This window comes from Mobula birostris, chromosome 4, assembly GCF_030028105.1.
Source record: "Mobula birostris isolate sMobBir1 chromosome 4, sMobBir1.hap1, whole genome shotgun sequence".
Classification (NCBI taxonomy): domain Eukaryota; kingdom Metazoa; phylum Chordata; class Chondrichthyes; order Myliobatiformes; family Myliobatidae; genus Mobula; species Mobula birostris.
The window spans coordinates 148,851,601-148,874,252 of record NC_092373.1 but is presented as its reverse complement, the minus strand read 5'-3'; the positions used below and the strand labels follow the sequence as shown (position 1 = coordinate 148,874,252).

The 22,652-nt window shown below is 38.3% G+C and overlaps 1 protein-coding gene across 2 annotated transcripts in view; it reads right to left on the bottom strand.

Annotated features, from left to right (window-relative positions):
* The window catches only part of pcdh10a (protocadherin 10a), a 74,429-nt gene that overhangs the window by 45,629 nt on the left and 6,148 nt on the right, over positions 1-22,652 (bottom strand). The window lies entirely within an intron of this gene.

Below are 22,652 nucleotides of genomic sequence, written 5' to 3'. Positions count from 1 at the left end.
CATTCCTGTGTAGCTCAGGCTTTATGCTTGGGGTCATTGGCTTGCCTGAAAACAAATCTTCTCCCAAGCCGCTGCTCTCTTGCAGGCTGCATCAGGTTTTCCTCCAGGATTTCCCTGTATTTTGCTGCATCCATTTTAACCTCTACCTTCACAAACCTTTCAAGGCCTTTTGCAGTGAAGTATCCCCATAGCATGATTCAGCCACCACACTTCACGGTAGGGATGATGTGCTTTTGTGTGGTGTTTGGTTTATGCCAAACATAGCGTTTAGTGTGATGGCCAAAAAGCTCAATTTTGGATTCATTAGACCATAGAACTTTCCTCCAGCTGACTTCAGAGTCTCCCACATGCCTTCTGGCAAATTCTAGCTGAGACTTCATTTGAGGTTTTTTTCTCCCCAACAGTGGTTTTCTTTTTACCACTCTCCCATAAAGCTGTGACTGGTGAAGCACCTGGGCAACAGTTTTTTTTAAATGTGTGCAGTCTCTTCCATCTCAGCCACTGAAGCTTTTAACTCCTCTAGAGCTGTCATAGTGATAGCCTCTCTCACTAGTCCCCTTCTTGCTTGGCCATTCAGATTTTGAGGATGACCTGCTCTTGGCAGATTTACAGCTGTGTCACATTCTTTCCATTTCTTGATGATTGACTTAAACTGTACTCTAAGGGATATTCAGTGACTTGGAAATTTTCTTGCATTCAACTCCTAACTTGTGCTTTTCAAATAATCTTTTCATGGAGTTGCTTGGTGTGATCTTTTGTCTTCATAATCCAATTTTTTGCCAGGATACCAACTCCTCTGCAGCTGGACCTTCCAGATACAAGCGTATATTTTTTTAACTAAAATCAATTAAAACACCTTGACTGCATGCAGTCAATTATGTGACTTCTAAAACCATTTGGCTGCACCAGTGATGACTTGGTGTGCCACATTAAAAGGGGGGTGAATGCTTATGCAATCAACTATTTTGTAATTAATCTAGATCACTTTGTAGAGATCTGTTTTCACTTTGACATAAAAAGAGTATTTTTCTTTTAATCAGTGTCAAAACAGCCAAATTAAATCCATTGTGATTCAATGTTGTAAAACAATAAAACATGAAAACTTCCAAGGGGGGTGAATACCTTTTATAGGCAGTGGAAAAGAAACTATACCATAAAGATTCCGAAGTCTCTTTGGATACAAAATTGCCCTCTTCCAATTGCAATTACACTTGTATATAACACCTAGCTTTAATATATTTCTTTTAAATTTGTATACTTATTTGCACTATGATGACTGATATTAATAGCAAAAAAAATTCCACTGTAAGTGTGTAGACTGGTGTCACTTCAATAAAATATTCCAGAACTACTTTAACTGCAGAGCACCAATATGATATTTTTTCTTAAGCAACATTTTAATTACATATTTAAAACACTGTTGCCATGGAGCTACATCAATTGTCAATCTTGTTTAGACTTAATGGAGCTGAAATTCAAATTCAGTGCAATTCCCTTGCAGACCTGTTGTCCATTATGCATCCTGTCAAATTTCCTTTTCTATTGGTTTAGAATGTAATGACCAAACGATTCATTTTCTGCTAATTTTGGGTTTTGCCAATGATGAATATCACTCCCTGTGGCCTCTAAACCTCCAGTATTGTTCACAGTACTATATGGATTCCTGTGCTGTGCACAGACGAATACGAATAGACCTGTGGTTAAGTTATAATTGTATATTTGTACACTAGTATGCATTGATTGCTTTATAATTCAGGTTGATTACTTATAACTACATTTACACACAAATTTCTTTTTATTCATTCACCAGCAAGTGAAAATCTGCAGATGCTGGAAATCCAAGTAACACACATAAAATGCTAGAGGAACTCAGCAGACTAGGTAGCATCTGTGGAAAAGAGTACAGTCAATGTCTCTGCCCGAAACATCAACTGTTTACTCTTTTTCACAGATGCTGCCTGGCCTGCTGAGTTCCCCCTGCATTTTGTACGTGTTTCTTTTTATTCATTGTCCACTTCAAAGTTTCACACCTACAAGAATTAAAATGCAAGCCAAGTGTATTGCATTGAATTGCTTACTAAGAAAACTGAGTTTATCCAAATTGCTATCTTTGAATTTATTTAAGTGCACTAGGAATTTAGAAAGTAGTAACACATTACAGTGATTTGTTGAGCTGGAATTTTGCATTGCTTTGAACTTGGAAAGCTTTTACTACAACATTGAAGGGGCTGCAAGATCATTTGAGCATAAATGCAATGTAAAGTGACTAGGTCAAAATTATTTTATGTTACGTGTCAAAGAAGACCAAAACCTAAGAGCAACCTGGTAGATATCAATATCATTATTTGCTTAAGGAAGAAAGTGATAATAAGTTCAAAGACACTGGCAAAATTCAGGTTGTTTATTCCAAGAGAAAATTAAATTCAATGATAGGGAAGAACCCTGTGGCAATTACTTTGAAGAACTGTGCAGCGGTTTCTCTCTCCAAAACACTGAGCTTACTTGCTCATATTTTTAAACCAAGAATTTATTTTACAGGGTTGTTGGGGAATGGGACTGGCTAGATTGCTCTTAACACCTTTAAGAAACAAATAGCTTCCTTCTGTTCCATTCTATGATTAAGATTTGCATATTTATTTTCCTGTTGAAAATACAAATTGTTCAGGTTATACTTAAGCTCTTTTTTTGATCACAGTTGGTGGCATCAAATCTAACTACTTGCATTAGGTAAATTACTCCACATATCCAACTATAAGGTCATAACTGTTGTGAATGCAAAATATTTTAATTACACCTTCAGGTAGTTTGAACTGTTTCTTATAATGAACAAATTCTATGATAATTTGGGTGGCCTTAGTAACATTCACATGTTATATATGTGAAAGCATGCATCAATGTTTCAAAGGTGTGAAGAAAAGATACATTTCAAAAGAACTTCGTGGTCAATTGGTAAAGAATGATTGCAGTGGTGCTGTGAAAACTAATATATCCCTGCCCTTGTTGCTAATTAATTTATTCAAACTCATACAGGACACTGCAGGTGGCCTTAACACCCTTGCATTACAAAGAGTCAGAGTTTCTGTTTATAGTTACTATCCAGGAATGACTGCAGAAAAGTGGCTTTAAACTGTCTCTTTAACGATTAGCAAATACATTTGCTTGAGTGATGCACGAAAAATGAATCTGCATTAAACTGATTAATTTTCCAGTGTATAGTAAAACATCATCATATTAGAGTATTCCCCACATCTTCTGCAATTTTATCCTTCTTACATGAATGGACTTCCAGTAAAATGGTGGAGTGCTTAGACAAGATAGCCTTTATGGGGTCAACCAAAAATATTAGTCTTTTTTAAACATCTTTTTTTATATAATCACAAGACACTGCTGAATATTAAGCACTTCAAGTACTGCAGGTTTACCCCATCAGTGAGTTGCTCGTAAGCAGAGGAGCTGGACTCTGTGTGGACCCTGTTGCTGCCTGCTATAGAAATGTGTTGGAGTTAGTGTGCAGTCTAACAGCGAGTGATATAAAGTCTTGGACATTTTTCTTGTGATCGCAAGACCCTGTTGGACATTGGTAATGTAGAATACTGCAAGTCTAGTTCACTGGTTTAATGGCAAGACGAGCAATGGGTAGCTGCATGGCCTCAGTTATAGCATGGACTAGGCCTCATGCTGTGGTGTCACCTGTTGCAGCTGCCCAGCAGAGGTGATGCTGGGTTGGGGAGTTGCTCCAGTGGAAGACAAACTGGATTATGTTCCTCTGCGGGCTTGTTCTTGCTGACAACACCCATGGACTCAGAGTTTTATATTATTTTTTTCTTGTGTGACTATGTTTATGGCCATCTTATATTAGCTGTATGTGCCTTGTGCTGTGTATGTCTTTTTGGTACTGTGTTTAGTACATTGGCCTCAGAAGTATGGTGTTTTGTTTGGTTGTATCCATGGGTATTCATGTATGGTTGAATTACAATTAAACTTGGACTTGAACATGGAAATTTGCATACAACAGGAATTCTGCAGATGCTGGAAATTCAAGCAACGCACATCAAAGTTGCTGGTGAACGCAGCAGGCCAGGCAGCATCTCTACGAAGAGGTACAGTTGACGTTTCGGGCCGAGACCCTTCGTCAGGACTAACTGAAGGAAGAGTGAGTAAGAGATTTGAAAGTTGGAGGGGGAGGGGGAAGGGGAAGACCCAAAATGATAGGAGAAGACAGGAGGGGGAGGGATGGAGCCAAGAGCTGGACAGGTGATTTCCCAGTGGCCACACATTTTAATTCCACATCCCATTCCCATTCTGACATGTCTATCCGCGGCCTCCTCTACTGTAGAGATGAAGCCACACTCAGGTTGGAGGAACAACACCTTATATTCCGTCTGGGTAGCCTCCAACCTGATGGCACGAACATCGACTTCTCTAACTTCCGCTAATGCCCCACCTCCCCCTCGTACCCCAACTGTTATTTATTTTTATACACACATTCTTTCTCTCACTCTCCTTTTTCTCCCTCTGTCCCTCTGAATATACCCCTTGCCCATCCTCTGGGTCCCCCCCTCCCTCCTTGTCTTTCTTCCCGGACCTCCTGTCCCATGATCCTGTCATATCCCTTTTGCCAATCACCTGTCCAGCTCTTGGCTCCATCCCTCCCCCTCCTGTCTTCTCCTATCATTTTAGATCTCCCGCTCCCCCTCCAACTTTCAAATCTCTTACTCACTCTTCCTCCAGTTAGTCCTGACGAAGGGTCTCGGCCTGAAAGGTTGACTGTACCTCTTCCTAGAGATGCTGCCTGGCCTGCTGCATTCACCAGTAACTTTGATGTGTTGATGGAAATTTGCAGAGAGGTATTATTTGCCAGCTACTGACAGTTCACCAATAATTAGCTCAATAATTCAATCCCAGTCCAAATTCAACCTTCCTTACCATAACATGGTGAAAAGTTACTAAATAAGGAAGTCTCTTTACCTTACATAAGTACATACTCTCTACTGAAAAGAAACATGTATACAATTCAAAAATGAGGCTTACGTTTGCTTAAGTTACAAAGTCCATTAGTAAGGATGAGGTTTTGGGGTACTTAGAGGCACAGAATAAAATAGGCCAAAGTCAGCATAGTTTCCTTAAGAGGAAACCTTTCCTAACAAATCTGCCAGAATTCTTTGAGTAAATATCAAGCAGGATAGGCAATGGAGAGTTAGTGAATATTGTTTGCTTGGATTTTCAGAAGGCCTTTGGGTAGGTGCCACTCAGACTGCCCAACAAGGTAAGAACCCATGGATAGGAGATTGGCTGACAGGCAGGAGGCAAAGAGTGAGAATAAAGGGGTATTTTTTCTGGTTGGCTGCCAATGACTAGTGGTATTCCACAGGGTTCAGTGTTGGGACAACTTCTCTTCACCTTAAATGTCAATGATTTGGAAAAAGGAATTGAAGATCTTGTACCAAGTCTGCAGATGATAGAAAGATGGGTTGAAGAAGCAGGGAGTCTGCAGAAGGACTTGGGCAGATTGGGGAAATGGGCAAATTGGCAGATGGAATACAGTGTATTGAAGTGTATGGTCATGTACTTAGAAGGAATACAATCAGAAACTATTTTCTAAATGGGGAGAAAATTCAAGAATCAGAGGTGCAAAGGGACTTGGAAATCCTTTTGCCGGATTCCCTAAAGATTAACTTGCAGGTTGAGTAGACGGTAAGGAAGGCAAATACAATATTAGCCTTCATTTCAAGAGAACTAGAATATAACAAGGATGTGATGCTGCGACTTTAAGGCATTGGTCATATTGCACTTGGAATACTGTGAGCAATTTTGGGTCCCTTATCTAAGCAAAGATGTGCTGGCATTGGAGAGGGTCCAAAGGAGGTTCACGAGAATGAATCTAGGAATGAAAGGGCTAACATATGAGGAGCGTTTGATGGCTCTGGGCCTGTTCTCACTTGAATTTAACATGGGAGAAGGGGATCTCATTGAAATCTGTCAAATATTGAAAGGCCTAGATAGAGTGGATATGGATGTGGAGAGGATGTTTCCTACAATGGTTGGGTATAGGACCGGGGGCGCTGCCTCAGAATATAGGGATGTCTGTTTAGATCAAAGATGAGGAGGGATTTCTTTAGCCAGAGGGTGGCAAATCTGTGAAATTTATCTCCACAAATGGCTTTGGAGGCCAGGTCATTAAGTATATTTAAAACAGAGGCTGATAGTTTCTTGATTAGTCTGGGTATCAAAGGTTATGGGGAGAAGGCAGGAGAATGGGGTTGAGAGGAATAATAATCAATCATGATGGAATGGCAGATAAGACTCAATAGGCCAAATGACCCAATTCTGCTCCTATGTCTTATTGTCTTATGTGTAGATACTTCACCACTGGAAATCTTGGCTGACTTTTCACTGTTTGAGGGAGCATGCTATACAAAATAATGGCTGACATGCATTACATGTCACTACTATTCAAAAGTACAATAAAGCAATTTAGAATATCATAATTTTAAAATAAGTGGTATTATTTAAACAGAAGTATTTTCTTCAGGCCAGAAGCACTATTACAAACACACAATCTGAGAACAGCTAATTCATGCCACTCAAATGGGATCTTCTGTACGACTTGGGTTTTGATGTGTTCCTCCTGAGGCTGTACACAACACATTAAAATAGGATGCATGAAGTCTTCAACATATGTGGGCATAGAAGCATGCTGCAGAAACCAAACTCATGCCATGGTCCAGACCACCTTGCTTACATAGACAACCATTAAACTTGGAATAAATTAGGTTTCTACAAATAAATTCTGTATCCCATGATGCATAACTGTTACGATCCATCATGAGGGTTGCAAAATAACGGCTAACAAGTTCCTCTCCAATTATTCATTCGGTCTTCTACTTCAGACTCAAATTTTCTGCAAGTTAGTGACCCTAGTTTCCTTAAATATATTTCTCAGAACACAGCACAGTAAGCTTTAAAAATACAAAGTAACTTTATTAGCTTAACAGCTTTTAACTTGACAACAAAAACATGGAAACAGTGCAAGATTGGTCTCAATTATTGGTGTGGATTTCCACTAAACACACAATATAAAGAACAACCAGTAGTAAAGGGAAGAAGTATATGTACAGGTACATGAAAGGTTATGCACTTAGTTTTATTTAAATCAATTTTTTCCTTATTCCATCAAATATTTATTTCTTCTTCTTTCCCACTACATTCATCAGGTCCATGCAACAGACTATAAACTCTGACTGAATACCTGATCCTGTCACAGGGAGGCAAACAATAGTAACCAGTAATAGAGATTCTGATATTAGCGCCTTGCATGTTGTTGTGGCACAATTGCAATTTTACCAAGTTAGTATTTAATTTCTTAATCACTGCTTTCAATAGCATAGATTACTTCTCTTGAGGTTACATACACATTCTGCAGTTCAATGAAAATATGAAGACGTGCTCTTATAACATTATCAGGCAGCAAGTGTTGATCCTTTGAAAGTGGGTAAACCAGGCAATGCAAAGCAGAATATAATTGATCTTGCTGAATATGTTAATGAGCATTTAATGCAGTATGTGGCATTTCTTTGTTGCTAAGGACCATGTGAAGGATAAAATGAAGAGTGTTGATTTAGTTGTAAACAAACCAGCTACATTCACATTATTGGCAGCGTGCGGATATGGCCTATAGTGAAATTACTGCCTTCAGCCTTTTCACTGAAATGTCATCCGTCCAAGCTTCAAAGAAAAGTCGTTGACAAAGTATTACAGTGGAAGAAAGGAAAGACATTTTAAAAATATGGCCTTTGCACACTTAAATCTCAAGCCACTGAGATCACATCACAGACTTTTACACTAAAGTATGCATACCTGCAATTACCTTTTACCTTAGTCCTCACATGTAATCCTACAGTTACTTCCTCCTTTGATGCCTTGGTCTATATAGTAACTTGTACTCAAGCTATTTAACTCTACATTTACCATTTCCTTTGGTTATATTACAGTGATAACATTTAATTCTATTTAATATAGCCTTTAGGTACTTTAGAATGAAAGTACTTTCACTGTAAGCACAAAAAATCATGAACACTTGCACTTTCTCGAAGCAATCTAGACATGTTTGATAATTGGACCAGGGTGGAGAGACATCATTTTGCTCCTAGTTTTCAATTGTACATTTGAAAAAAATATATATATTCAGTTAAAACTGACCTAATTCCTGTCACTCTTAAATTAGACCCACAAGCTCCTCCACCGAGAAGGGTTGAAACTACAAAAATTCTTTCAAAAATAAGGTTTTGCAGATTTCTCAAAAAACTGAGCGGTGATTCCACAGAAATTTACTAGTAATATGGGGTTTTATAAAGTCAAATTAGAAAGAAAGTTTCTGGCTGCCAGCAAGAATAGAACAATTAGGGACCAATTTATATACCCAATACAGAACGCAGAAGAATTTTTTTTTTGTTTTTTTTTTACTCGGGTATTGAGTAGAACATAGGCATCACCATTGCAAGGAGTAACAAAGAAAATACAATAAATATATTTAAGGAAAGAAAAGTAAACAGTTGAGGATGAAGGAACAGAAATAAATCTTGATGGGTGAGTCATAAAATGAGAAGGTTTGGGTGGACCTAAACACATTCATAGACCTTTTAGCTCAAATGACCAGTTTGTGTTATATTTAACTTATAATCCTTAGTAATTTTACATTTTATGTCCCAAGAACCATTGTCAATATAAATAGTGTATACAGAAACTTAAAAAGAATTCTGCATGGACATAAAGTCTTTAACACAATATATTTTTAACCCAAATTTTTACTATTTATATTGTGAATCCTCAGCTGAACAACTTTTTCTCTTTTATCAAAAGAGTTAGTCCAAAAAAAAAGTGAGATTGTGGGTGGAGGGTGGTGGTTGTGGGGGCAACATCTGCTTGGCTCTGGCATGGAACATTCTCTCAAGTTGCAGTGCCCCTTATCAAAAATGGCTTGACCCAACTATTACAACATACACTCCTTTCTTACACAGTGGTGCAAAATGCAAAAACTCACCATATAACAAGTAGCAACAAATAGAAGGATCACCTTACCCTTACTATTCATGAAAATATCAATAATAGCTCATAACTGTTCCAGAGAAGGCTTTAATTAAATATAATGGTAATATATGCTGTGACTTTAGTTTTAATTGCTTCAAATTCATGGACATAAGAAAGCAACATCTTATAAGTCTATACATACTAAGCAATACACTCTTTCAGGGGTTTGAGAGGGAATCTGACATTGATTTTCAGTACATTCATTGTTTGACAATAACTGATACTCAGTATCTATAGCACCCTTCAAAATCATTTTATAGAACTGTAATTCCTAAAGGAACTAATGGCATATACTGTAAATACAGAATTTAACACTGCAGCAAAATACCATACTAAATAATAATACCATTCTAAAAAGTGTTATTTCATTAAGATGTTTGAACACAAATTAGAAATGTACTAACACTAAGACTAATGCTAATTATTAAGTGATTTTTTTTCTTGATTTTTTTTTATATATACGTTTTTTTCTCCCAAAATCATGGGGAGATTGAAGTGATAGACCTTTTAAAATCTTTAAACAACTCACTCAAAAACTTCTAAAAAGATGAAATTTCTTCATGTGATGAAATGACCTAATACCATAGTACTATGTTAACTACCCCGCCCCCAAATTCCCCCCCCCCATCCCTCCTTTCAGTTTGTTATTGAAACATAGAACTGGGTGAAGCAATGTTTAAATGGACCATAAGATATAGGCACTTCACCCCAGACAGCTGGGTTCAATCCAACCCAGAAACGGAGAGAAAAGCTACTCGGGCAACAAGGACCCAGCGTAATTATTGTAGGCAACTTCTAACAATCCTAATTGAATAGCAACCTATAAAAGAAAGCTGCACTGATTTGTCAGTCATATTCAGAGAAATGTGGAGAATACAAAAAGCAGTGCATTGGTAAGAGTTGATTGCTTTTCAAAGTTAATGGTAATGTACACCATAAAGACCATTGGAGGTATTCAGTTTGCTTCTAATTATGGTGAAATTGATCTGGGATAACACATTAGAGGGCCCAAAATTAAACTGTTCTGTTCCCAGGTACAAGCTTTGCTTATTTTGAAGATAAAAGTCATTCAGATAGGTTGATGTCCTCCTTCCTATGTTGGTAATGCTGCTTTCCTAGCAAAGAAAATACCAGCCTTGCCTCTTGGTAAGTGCAAAGTGCTTAATGAGGTGATCACAACCAGATCAACAAAGCAAACATTCCAACTGGCATTAGCAAAGCTTCAATAGTTAACTGAATCAGATAGCATTCCTCCATTCACTGCTATCCTGTAACAGTCGTAAGATCTGCTTTTGAGACTTTGGGAGAGGGCATGATCAGGCTTTGCTCTGCTATTCTCCCACGGAGAAACAGTCTCCAGGTATTCACAGTCAAGATTCACATATAGTACAGCCAATGTGCTGAGATACCACAAGTAGCCAGAGCCGCTTCAGCATCTGCAAATTGTTCAATTCATCAGCAGGAGTGAAGAAGACAAGCATAGTAGTAAAAAGGGTGAAGAAATATTCAGTTGTTGGCCAATGATATCACTGCCTCACTGATAATACTGTGTTTACAAACTGAATTGTCAGTCACCAATGTTTTACTTTATATGATAACAATGTGATTGTCATATGAGAGTTTCTTCCACATCTCATATTGAAGTTAATCACTCCATTTATAATTTTCTTTCCTTTGGCAGATAAAAATAATCTTAAAGGACTTCACTGTGAAATGTAAAAAACCTTTCAGCTTAAATAGGCTGCTGCTGTCCTTTATGGATACCAAGGGCATTCAAGGCAGCTCCAGCAGCTTCATGCTTCATCCCCAACCAGAGATTCACAGGACTGCCTGTACCAGTTGCCTCAATTGGTTGAGCTTCCTCAGTTCTTGACCAGACCCCTAGAGGAAGAGCAATGTGGAAGTAAGGAACTCCATTCTCTAGGTGGGTGTGTGGAGGGAGGGGAAAGAGGGAGAAGTGTCATTGTCCAACGCACCCTGCTCAAATCGCATGTCCTGCCAGCTGCTCACAGAGCTGCATTGACGGCAGTCGTGGAGAAGTCTGCATCCTGGACCGTCCTGCTCTCCCCCATCTGGAGGAGGATGCATCTTGGTGAACGGCCTACAATGGGAGAAAGACAGGAAAAAAGATGGAAAGAACATTTTGAATAACTGGGGGCACCTCATTATTGGGATTACTCTATGTTAAAATCACAGTGGAATTCACTAATCAATGCCCATTAAAGTTTAATCTTCATAGGCACAATCACAGAAGACTGGCGTTTTCACTGGTAGCTTAATCTTGAAGAACGTTCACCTTTCAGACATTTAGAGAAAACAAAGTAGAAAATATCAAACAATGATTGTTGCTGTGGCTACTCAAGTGTATTTTAATTTGTTTCTATTTAGATTTAAAAGATGGGTGCTGTCTGCATTGTTGATAGACTTCACAGGAGTGACTGGTGTGTCTGACAGTGCAAGGAAATTTCAATGATACACATGCAGTTGCAATGACAGAACATTCTAATAGGCTGATGCTATTCCGTCGCAATTAATTCACTGTGTGAAATTTACTCCAAAGGCAGCACAAGATACTTTTGTGCACTTTCCAAGTACTAGGATCATGCTTTGTTCACAACCAATGATAGACAGTCCATTTACAAAGTGACAGCAGATAAGGATAGAAATAAAATGTCCATCTATGCAGGTGTCCTGCCATTTTGAATACCTTACAGCAGATGAACTAAAACAGGATTCCAGCAGTTTTGGGTTAAGAAATGGAGTTTGATAAAAGTTACCAAACCACATCTGATTATGAAACACTTCAACCATTTGTGACAAATGCATCCCAAAACAGAAGCAATATTTTAACACACAAAAATATCTTGTTAAAAGTAATCTGATGGCCTCCATCATCAGCAATCATCATTGAGAATTATTTCAAAGGATGAACAAAAGTTTTGAATCTAAATCAGTTTACTCTTTATTGAGTAAAGAAATTTTCAAATAAAATCTAATGCCTACAGAAAGGTGTGCCTTCAAACAAAGGTGATCACACCTTAGGTGATCATAACATTACTCTATTTTTTTCTCTCAAATTATTAGTTAGTAAAAGTGTAGAAAATGAACGATGTATGTATTATAATTTCATTGTAGCTAAAATGATCCTGTCACTGAACCACCAGTGTGCATGCAACTGAAGTGCCTAGATCCATGTAATTAAGCCTAGCTCTCTATTTACAACCTGCCGCTCCTCTCCTCTCCTCTGGGACTTCTACTGAAGAGATTTATCAAGCACAATAAAAAATAAACTCCATGCCTACAGAAGCAGGTGAAGCACTTACTCCTCTTACAAGCATGTTTCAGATATCACAGACACGTCACCAAAAACAAGGGCAATGGCATTAGGAAAAAGCCTGGATAGAGAAATGAAACCTTGAAAACTGAGCCTCACCGCCATATGGCTTACGGGTGTAAAGTGAAAAGATGACAGCAGGCAGCTCTGTGGAGATCGAGGAGTTCTGTGACTGGAAAGCCCCTTTTCAATGATGAAATTTACACTGCGTGACTTAGAAGTTGTTTTTAATATGGAGGCTGAAAGGTCAGCTATTTGTGGCACAGAAGGGAAATTAGCAGAGAAAATAACTAAAGTATATGCTGGAAGGAAAAGGCAAAAAGAGATACTATATAGCTTGTAAAGTACAAAATTTCGTGGAATATAGTCATGTTTTACACAGTACTTAATCACAAAGCAGATTTTCTAAGAGATCTACAAGTGAAATGATTGGATCGGTGTACACTCAGGAAAAATTTCCAAGAATTAAAAATTCTGAAAGTCATGAATAATAGTTCATCGGTAGTGCCCACAATTATACAGGGACAAACACAAAGCAAAGTTGACAAAACTGGAGGAATTTTGATTTTGTTTTGAGGTATCATAACATCACATTGTGCTGATAGTCCTGTTACAAACTGGCAGTGCATACATACAGAGTAAAATTATTCTCTTTAATAGTTTTTTTTTATTTCTATTTGTAGACATACTTCAACACAAGTCTATGCTGCTGCTTGCTTGTAAGGTAAGGAAGCTGCTAAATTTGTGGAACATATGAACACAATTCCAATCTGAAAGCTGGTAAAGTATTAAGAAAGCAGTAGGTTCCACCTTGGAAAATGTTTTAATGTTTATTCTCTGATAGTGCTAGATATCCAATGAATGCAGCTCCAAATAATAATGAATACATGGTTCACGTCACAGTTCACTCCACAATCTCATCTGAACACACGACATTCAATACTCAAAATCAAACTACAGCTTTAAGAACATGGAACCTCACCAATACATGTAGCTCTTTTATTTGTGCAACATTGTCCATAAATGTATTGATTATTGCATAAACTTATTCACATTTCTACCATTTGGTCACCTAGACTAATATGATTTTGCATTTCTGGTATGCTCAAAAGTCCGCAAACACTACCGATATTTAAAACACAATCAAAAAGCATTGTTTAGATGTGGTTAACACAACAATCAAAGCAAATCCAAAGAGAATCCAGAATCATTTCATTCCGTCAGCATGATTGGCCAAATTAGAGCACTTATTTGGCTACATAGAATGGACCGGTGTGATTTTATCACTTGAGCAATAGTAAACCAGATTGTACTGTAACACAATTTGTCTCAGTATGCAGACAGAATTCTACAGTGCCGCAGACACAGCATGCCTGTATTCAAAAGTGTATTTGCTCAGAGAGTCTACTATATAAAGTGGATTTGATTAATTGGTATACATCAAAACCAATTAGCCAAAGTGTCATTGAAATTGTTAAATAGGTACAAAAATACAAATTACTGTTTAATTGAGTAACAAGTTATATACTTAAATGAAAAACAGAACAAGTTAGAAGACCATCAATACTACTACAATACTATAAAACTGTATTCATTTCTACTAGTTATCAATAGAGGGATTAATTCAATATACACTTGCACTGTGCTTTTGATTGACTGTAAATGAACACAATTAGTACAGACACCTCGTGTGGATAATTGACTCCCTGCATACAATCCTCTTGATGACTGCATCCTGTAAATCTCCATTTTAACCCATTCAAGATAATTGTTGATAACTTCAAATTCCTCACAGCTCCTATCTTGTTTAAGTAGTGAAACCATTTCACTTTCACTCCCAGCCATTTCTAGCACCTCAAAGCCTGAATGCTTGAAATCAGTGAGCAAAACAGTTCTGCATGGTCTCACTTATTACTTCTCACCAACTATCAGTGACAAATATCACTGCTTTTTGAATATAAACACATGCAACGGACACTATTTAAAAAATATTTGCTCCAAATTCAATGTAGTGTTTAACAGCCACGCAAGTGCACGCACACATTTGACGCTAGTTAGAACCTGTTCAGTAACAGGCTTCTGTGCCAATTGTAACATAGTGTCCTAAATAAATGAAGGAAATCCCTGTTACTTTCTTGAACAAGAGAAAATCTGCAGATAAAAGGTGCTGGTGAACGCAGCAGGCCAGGCAGCATCTCTAGGAAGAGGTACAGTCGACGTTTCGGGCCGAGACCTTTTGTCAGGACTAACTGAAAGAAGAGCTAGTAAGAGATTTGAAAGTGGGAGGGGGAGGGGGAGATCCAAAATGATAGGAGAAGACAGGAGGGGGAGGGATGGAGCCAAGAGCTAGACAGTTGATTTCCCAGTGGCCACACATTTTAATTCCAAGTTCCATTCCCATTCTGACATGTCTATCCACGGCCTCCTCTACTGTAAAGATGAAGCCACACTCAGGTTGGAGGAACAATACCTTATATTCTGTCTGGGTAGCCTCCAACCTGATGGCATGAACATTGACTTCTCTAACTTCCGCTAATACCCCACCTCCCCTTCGTACCACATCCGTTATTTATTTATTATTATATATATGTATTCTTTTTCTCTCTCTCCTTTTTCTCCCTCTGTCCCTCTCACTATACTCCTTGCCTATCCTCTGGGCTTCACTCCTCCCCCTTTCTTTCTCACCCTTCCCGTCCTATGATCCTCTCATATCCCTTTTGCCAATCAACTGTCCACCTCTTGGCTCCATCCCCCCCCCCACTCCTGTCTTCTCCTATCATTTTGGATCTCCCCCTCCCCCTCTCAAATCTCTTACTAGCTCTTCTTTCAGTTAGTCCTGACGAAGGGTCTCGGCCCAAAACCTCAACTGTACCTCTTCCTAGAGATGCTGCCTGGCCTGCTGCGTTCACCAGCAACTTTTATGTGTGTTGCTTGAAATTCCAGCATCTGCAGATTTCCTTGTGTTTGCAGTTTTAAAATCTGCAGATGCTGGAAATCCAAGCAACACACACAAAATGCTGGAGGAATTCAGCAGGTCAGGCAGCACTATGGAAGATTACAGTTGATGTTTCGTGCTGAGAACCTTCAGCAGGAACGGAGAAAAAAAGAGGAGGAGTGGATTTGAAAGGAGGGCATAAGGGAGGGAGAAACAAGGTGATAGGTTGATTCAACTTCTCTTACTTCTCCCCTTCTGGTTTCACCTATCACCTTGTTTCTCCCACCCCTCCCCCACCTTTCAAATCTACTCTTTTTCTCTCCCCAGTCCTGCTGAAGGGTCTTGACCCAAAACGTTGACTGTATTCTTTTCTATAGATGCTGCCTGGCCTGCCGAGTTCCTCCAGCATTTTGTGTATGTTCTCTGTTATTTTCTCAATTAGTTTTCCTCCTTTAGGAGTTGGCCCAAATAAGTGACTGTCTTGATAAACTGATGATCCAATTAACCAGAATCCCCTGTAGGAAAAAAGTTAAAGAAATAAGTTGGGAGAAAAAGAAATAGAATAAACAGAGAATCAAAATGAAGAAACCTTAATAAAAGAAAAAGCAAGGTTGGCTCTGCTATTTGTTTTCTTTGTTACTGAGCTCCCCCTGGCTATTAATATCAGTGGAGACCTTTTTGTATTTAAGGATGTGCACTGAAACAAAAAACTAAGGGACAGTTGCGTTAATGAATAAAACAAATTTGCAAACCAGGAACATAAAAAGAACGTTTTAAAATCAATAAATGAAACCTTTAAATTGAAATTATGAACAGTGTTCAAATTATAAAATATTGCATTCTTAATGGAGAATTATGGTTAGGAACTCTTTCAAACCTTGGTCCTTTATAATACATGTTCATTAGAGATAATTATTTTTGCAGAATCCAGTCCAGAAGCCCAGAATATATGATATGTCAAATAAGGCACAGACTAGAATTTCATGCAATAATATCCTTAAACTGATTTATTGTTGAATATTTCCATAAGATCCATTTCCTGAAAATTACCATTACATCTTCAAACTACAATTCAGTTATTATGTGCTACCTATACCTGCCACCATATTAAAATCGATGTTTGAGAGCAAAATGGTACAACTATCTCGTAAGGCTGGAACTGCATTCTGTGATGGATGATCCCCACAGAATTAAGCCATTATGTCTTTAATAAAAACTTAAAAATAAACTCTTAAATTCACTCAACATAGTGTGTTTGAGATGCAAATAGGGACTGGAGAGTTTATGGAAAAATAAATCACAATTCATTAGAGCATTTATTAGAGGCTTACTGGCCCTTTGGGTCCATGACAAATATCTGACATCACTGGATGTTTTTGTTTTCACTTAAGGTACTCTGTACATCGTAAAATAGTATACTTAAACACATATATACATCTACATTTTAAGAGAAACTCAAATTTAACTGCTTGCCTAACACAAAATAACAGGCAAGAGATTATAATCAGTATCTATTATAATTATTGCAAGAACATACTTAAAGCATTAATCCTGAAAAAACGTGTTTCTCTATACAAATTAAATCAATTAGCCACACTCTTCAGTTCTGTTTGATACAGAAGCAGATGCTACTGATGTCTGCATTGTTAATGCATGCTCTAATGACCGATAATTGTCTATGTAGATACACAAGTTTTCTTACATCCAGTTGGAATCTAATGGGTCTGAAATAGAGGATGATTGACAATGACATTATGATTCATTCATTCATTTTTTTCTGGATGTGAGTATCACTGGCAAGGCCAACCTTTATTGCTCTTCCTGACTGACCTTGAGAAAGTGGTAGCAAGCTCCCTTCTGAACTACTATAATTCCTTTGTTTTAAATACCTTTCTTGTAATTGGCCGGCACAGTAGTGTAGTGGTTAGCACAACACTTTACAGTACCAGTGACATGAGTTCAATTCCCGCCACTGCCTGTTAGAAGTTTACATGTTCTCCCCGTGACCGCGTGGGTTTTCTCCAGGTGCTCTGGTTTCCTCCCACAGTCCAAGGATGTACCGGTTGGTAGGTTAATTTGGCATTATAAATTGTTCTGTGATTAGGCTAGGATCAAATTGGGGCCCTGCTTGAAGGGCGAGAGGGGACTTCTCCACAATGTATTTCAATAAATAAACTTACTGTCTACATGTACTTAATTTTTTTGTATTCTTAATGTTATGCTGTACTTTGTTATTGTTTTTACCCTGTACTACCTCAATTCACTGCTGTAAATTTCAGAGGTCAAATTAAATTTATTATCAAAGTACATACATGTCACCAAATACAACCCTGAGATTAATTTTTTTGTAGGCATACTCAGTAAATCCATATAATTGTAACTACGGTGGAATCAATGAAAGACCACACCACCTTGGGCGTACAAAAGCCAACAAGCTGTACAAATACAATAAATAAATAATAACAACAAATAAATAAATATCAAGAACATGAGATGAAGAGTCTTGAAAGTGAATTAATTGATCATGGGAATATTTCAGTAATGGGACAATTGAGGTTGAGTGAAGCTGGTTCGAAAGCCTTATGGTTGAGGGATAGTAACTGTTGCTGAACCTGGTGGTGTGAGTCCTGGTGCTGGAATATACTGATCAGTGTAGAGGGTATGCAAGACATGTCTTTATATTACTTCAGTGCATGTGACAATGATATATCTTATTATTACTTTTAATTTACCAGCTTTTTTTTTTAAAAAAAGAGCTTTCATAATACTGTCAACCAGGGAGCTCCTGGATATAGACCTAGCAACAAAGGAGGAAAGGCAATATAGTGTATTAGCAAATCAAGAGAGTGTGACTTGGATTGAACTTGAAGTGATTTTCCAATGTACTTGCTACCTTTATTGGTTTAGGAGATTCTATCAAAGTAACATAAGCAAGTACTATTTTGTAGATGGTGCATACTGCAGTCGTTAGGTAAAGTGACTGCCGACATGAAACTTTATGGTGGTGGAAGGAGAGCCAATCATATGATCTGGTTTACCTGGAATGGTGGTGACTTTTTTCAGGGGAGGGGAAGGATATGGAGTAAATGAAGAACATTCCTAACACTCCTGACGTGTCTGTGTTTTGAGTGCCATGAGGTGAGTCAATCAGCCAGCCTCTGACCTGTCCCTGCTGAATAGGGCTGGTTCAGTTAAGTAGACGATGACTTACTACTACGCATGGTCTATGTCACTTGAAAAATAAAGCAAAAGCTGAAAGAGCAATTGTCCCTTTTCATTTCTGTATGTCACATGTGTACATCAACCCCATGTCCATTCACTTGGCACATTTTAATTTGAAAAACATTTGGTGGCCAATTTATTAGTTATACCTGTAGACCTGCTTGTTAATGCAAATATCTAATCAGCCAATCATCTGGTGGCAATTCAATGCATAAAAGCATGCAGACATGGTCAAGGGTTTCAGTTGTTGTTCAGGCCAAACATCAGAATGGGAAGAAATGTGATCTAAGTGACAATGAATGTGGAATGATTGCCAGTGCCAGACAGGTTGCCTTGAGTATCTCAGAAACTGCCAGTCTCCTGGGATTTTCACACACTAGTCTCTGGAGTTTACAGGTAATGGTGCGAAAAACAGAAAAGCATCCCTTGAGTGGCAATTCTGTGGGTGAAAATGTTTCGATAATGTGAGAGGTCTGAGGAGAATGGATAGACTGGTTCAAGCTGACAGAAAGGTGTCAGTAACTCAAATAACTATGCATTACTACAGTAGTGTGCGAAAGAGCAACTCTAAAAGCACATGTCAGACATTGAAGTGGATGGACTACAGCAGGAGACCAGGAATTTACACTCAGATTACTTCATTAGGTGCTGAGTGTATCTGTGTTGAGACGACAATCTAATTTATATTGGCAGAAAACATGAAAGGAAAGGCCATGAAGCAACCAAGTTATACCAAATTGACAAACAATGCTTTCAAATGCCTTTCTTGCCAAATGGCCTAGCACTAATGCATTTGTTGATGGAGAGAGGAACTGGATGAGTGACAATAAAGACACTCAGAGAAATTCTGAAGTGAGAAACCAGGTATGCAAAATAAGAGAATTATCACACCATTTGCAAAGCAGCCATAGGGATAAACCAGACCGCAACACCACGAGGCCCAACTTCTCTCATTTTACCAGCGTAGCACTAGTTCACAATCTCTGGGAGCTACAAGTTTGAGGCTATAGGTAGTTAAACTGATGAGACGAGGAAAGGAAGCAACGGCTGCTATCATGGATTCATCTCAAAATGACTTTTTATATATGTTAAATTAAAGAAGCTCGTGTGATGCAAATGTAATGCTTCGATCTCATCCCTAAATCAGTAATTGCTATGCAGAAGCCTGAAAGCAAATTACTGATCAGTGGACTGTTGCAAACTGTGTACGTGAACTGGAAACCAGATCGTCAGCCGCGAATCCTTTAACGGGAAATGAAAAGACCTGTGACGTACAGTCTTGGCGGGGACTAGAGAATCTCCATTCATTTGATTTTGTTTCAGAACTAGTCAAATAATAAAGTAAATCGACATTGGGCTGGTATTTAAAATGGAATTGCTCAGGCATGATGACATTTAGTAAAACTGTTCCAAGTTGACTTATGTTTACCCTGCAAAAAGCCTACTGCTAGTCAGTTGCTGAGGCACAGCCTTTTCGCAATCCAGGCCTCTTCACAGCAGTTTGTAAAAGCTGACAAATGCCTACTGACTTCTAAAATAAATAAACACCATTTTCTGTTCTGTGGCAGTGGATGGGGGAGCGTTGGGGGAAGGGTGGATTTTGGAGTCCGCTCAGCTACTTGTGGCTATGTCTCTGAATAGCTTTGAAAGAAGTGCATTCTCTTCAGTTGCCTGGTTCTGCAAACTATTCATTTTTTTTTAAATCAACCTCTGTACAATAGGCTGTGTATGTTTTCATGCCCACACTCCTTTAGAAATGTTATTTTAATCAATACTTTTCCATCCCCATATATTGATTAGCAGGTGAAATCTTATTTCCAGGTTGGTTGACTATGTTTCATGTACAATTTTAAAACTGTTCTTATTCTTCAGAACAAGCCGTGATATCACTCATTTATTTTACCTCCATTTTACAGTTAACATGGGAGCTCCAGTTCGATACTAATATATTTAGTATTATCATTAACAATCACGGGTTTAGTTCATATTATCAAAGCTGAATGGTTTTGAAAGAATCCAGTGTTCTGGATCTTAAGAACCCTTTGAATATGTTGGAAAACATAAGGAAAGCTGACTGTCCAGTCTGGAAAGCTTTAATGCACCTAACCTTCCTTCCAGTGATCCAGAATTCAAGGTTTCTCTTTCACTGCACTTAACGTTCCCCCCCACCTCCCCAACCCCCCCATCCCCACTACCACCTTCTATTTCATTCAGGGAATGTACAAAAGAAATACGAGTACCATTCTATATCTCAATTGTATTTCCACATATTGTATACAATGCAAACATTGTTATGATCCACATATTAAAAGAACACATACTCATTTAGAATATAAATTTTGAGGACTGCCATACCAAACTATTTGTAAGAGTTTTTTAATGACACAAATATATAATCCTTCCTCCTAATCTCTAAATTAATTTTGTGAAGCTCCAAATATGCCTGGGCCTCTGTACCTCCCTCGGCAACTGGATCCTTGACTTCCTCACCAGGAGACCACAGTCAATGTGGATTGGAAATAACATCTCCCACTCGCTGACAATCAACTCTGGTGCATCTCAAGGATGTGTGCTTAGCCCACTGCTCTACTCTCTCTACACCCATAACTGTGTGGCTAGGCACAGTTCAAACACGATCTACTTATTTGCTGATGACAACTATTGTTGGTAGAATTTCAGATGGTGATGAGGAGGTGTACAAGAGTGAGATAAATCAGCTGATTGAGTGATGCCCCAACAACAACCTGAGTAAGACCAAGGAATTGATTGTGCTGTTCAGGAAGGGGAAGTCATTGAGGGATCCGCAGTCCGAGGGTGAGCATTTTCAAGTTCCTAGGTGACAACATCTCTTAAGGTCTAACTTGGGTCAAACATATTGATGTAACTACAAAGAAGACAGCAGTGGCTATATTTCATTAGGAGCTTAAGAAGACTTGGCATATCATCAAAGACTCTCACAAATTTCTACCAGAAATTGGAGAGCATTCTAACTATTGCATTACCATCTGGTATGGAGTGGTCATTACACAGGATTATAACAAGCTGCAAAAAATTGTAAACTCAGCCAGCTACAACATGGGCACTAGCTTCCCCAGCATTGAGGACACCTTCAAAATTCGATGCCTCAAGAAGGTGGCATACATGATTAAGGATGTCCATCACTCAGGACATGCCCGTTTCTCCTTGCTATCATCAAGGAGGTGGCATAGGAGACGAAAGACAATCAACATTTCAGGAGCAGCTTCTTCCCCTCTGATTTCTGAATGGGCAATGAACCCATGAAAACTACCTCACTATTTTTGCTCTTATTTTTCACTACTTAATTTATTTTTCATGTATAAATTTTATTGCAATTTATAGCTTTAAATTATTATGTATTGTATGGCATAGGCCAATGATATTAAACCTGATTGTAATTCTGATTCTGAATCCAAGACTTTTATTCATGACATATATGAAACATTTCTTCCCGTTTAGCTCCCTTTCCCATCCTGAAGGACAAGCACATGACCATTCTTTAGAATGGACTGATTGATTTACTCCAGGATTTCCCAAATGGAACTTTTTTTTTGTACTTTGCCACTAAAATGGTAAGAAAAACATGAAACTTACTCTATTTTTTAAATGCCTTTCGATCTGCTGGATATATCTAGATCTGCGGGTCAATGCTTTCAACGCATCAAATGTGACTTCACTCACTCCGAGTACCATTGGCTGCACTAAACAAGAACAATTCTATCCTTTGCCGGTCAGAAGACAGAAAATCGAATTAAGAGAAATGAAGGGGCAAGTTAAGGGGTATTACGAATAGGGAATAGGCATTTTCAATTTTGCCACCCACAGTCTGTGCCAATCTCAGTACCTGCAATTATACTTTCCCTTATTTGACGTTAAGCGTTTTCTAAGCATAGATATATAAATACTAAAGAACTAGTTCAACCGGTAGCTGGGATTTGGCAAACAAAACTATCACTTCACAGCACTGGTTGAATGTTGAATCTGGGGATTTATCAGTTTCCACTTCAGACATTTTGTACATGGCCTACCTCTGTTAAAAGTACTGCTGGAACCTGC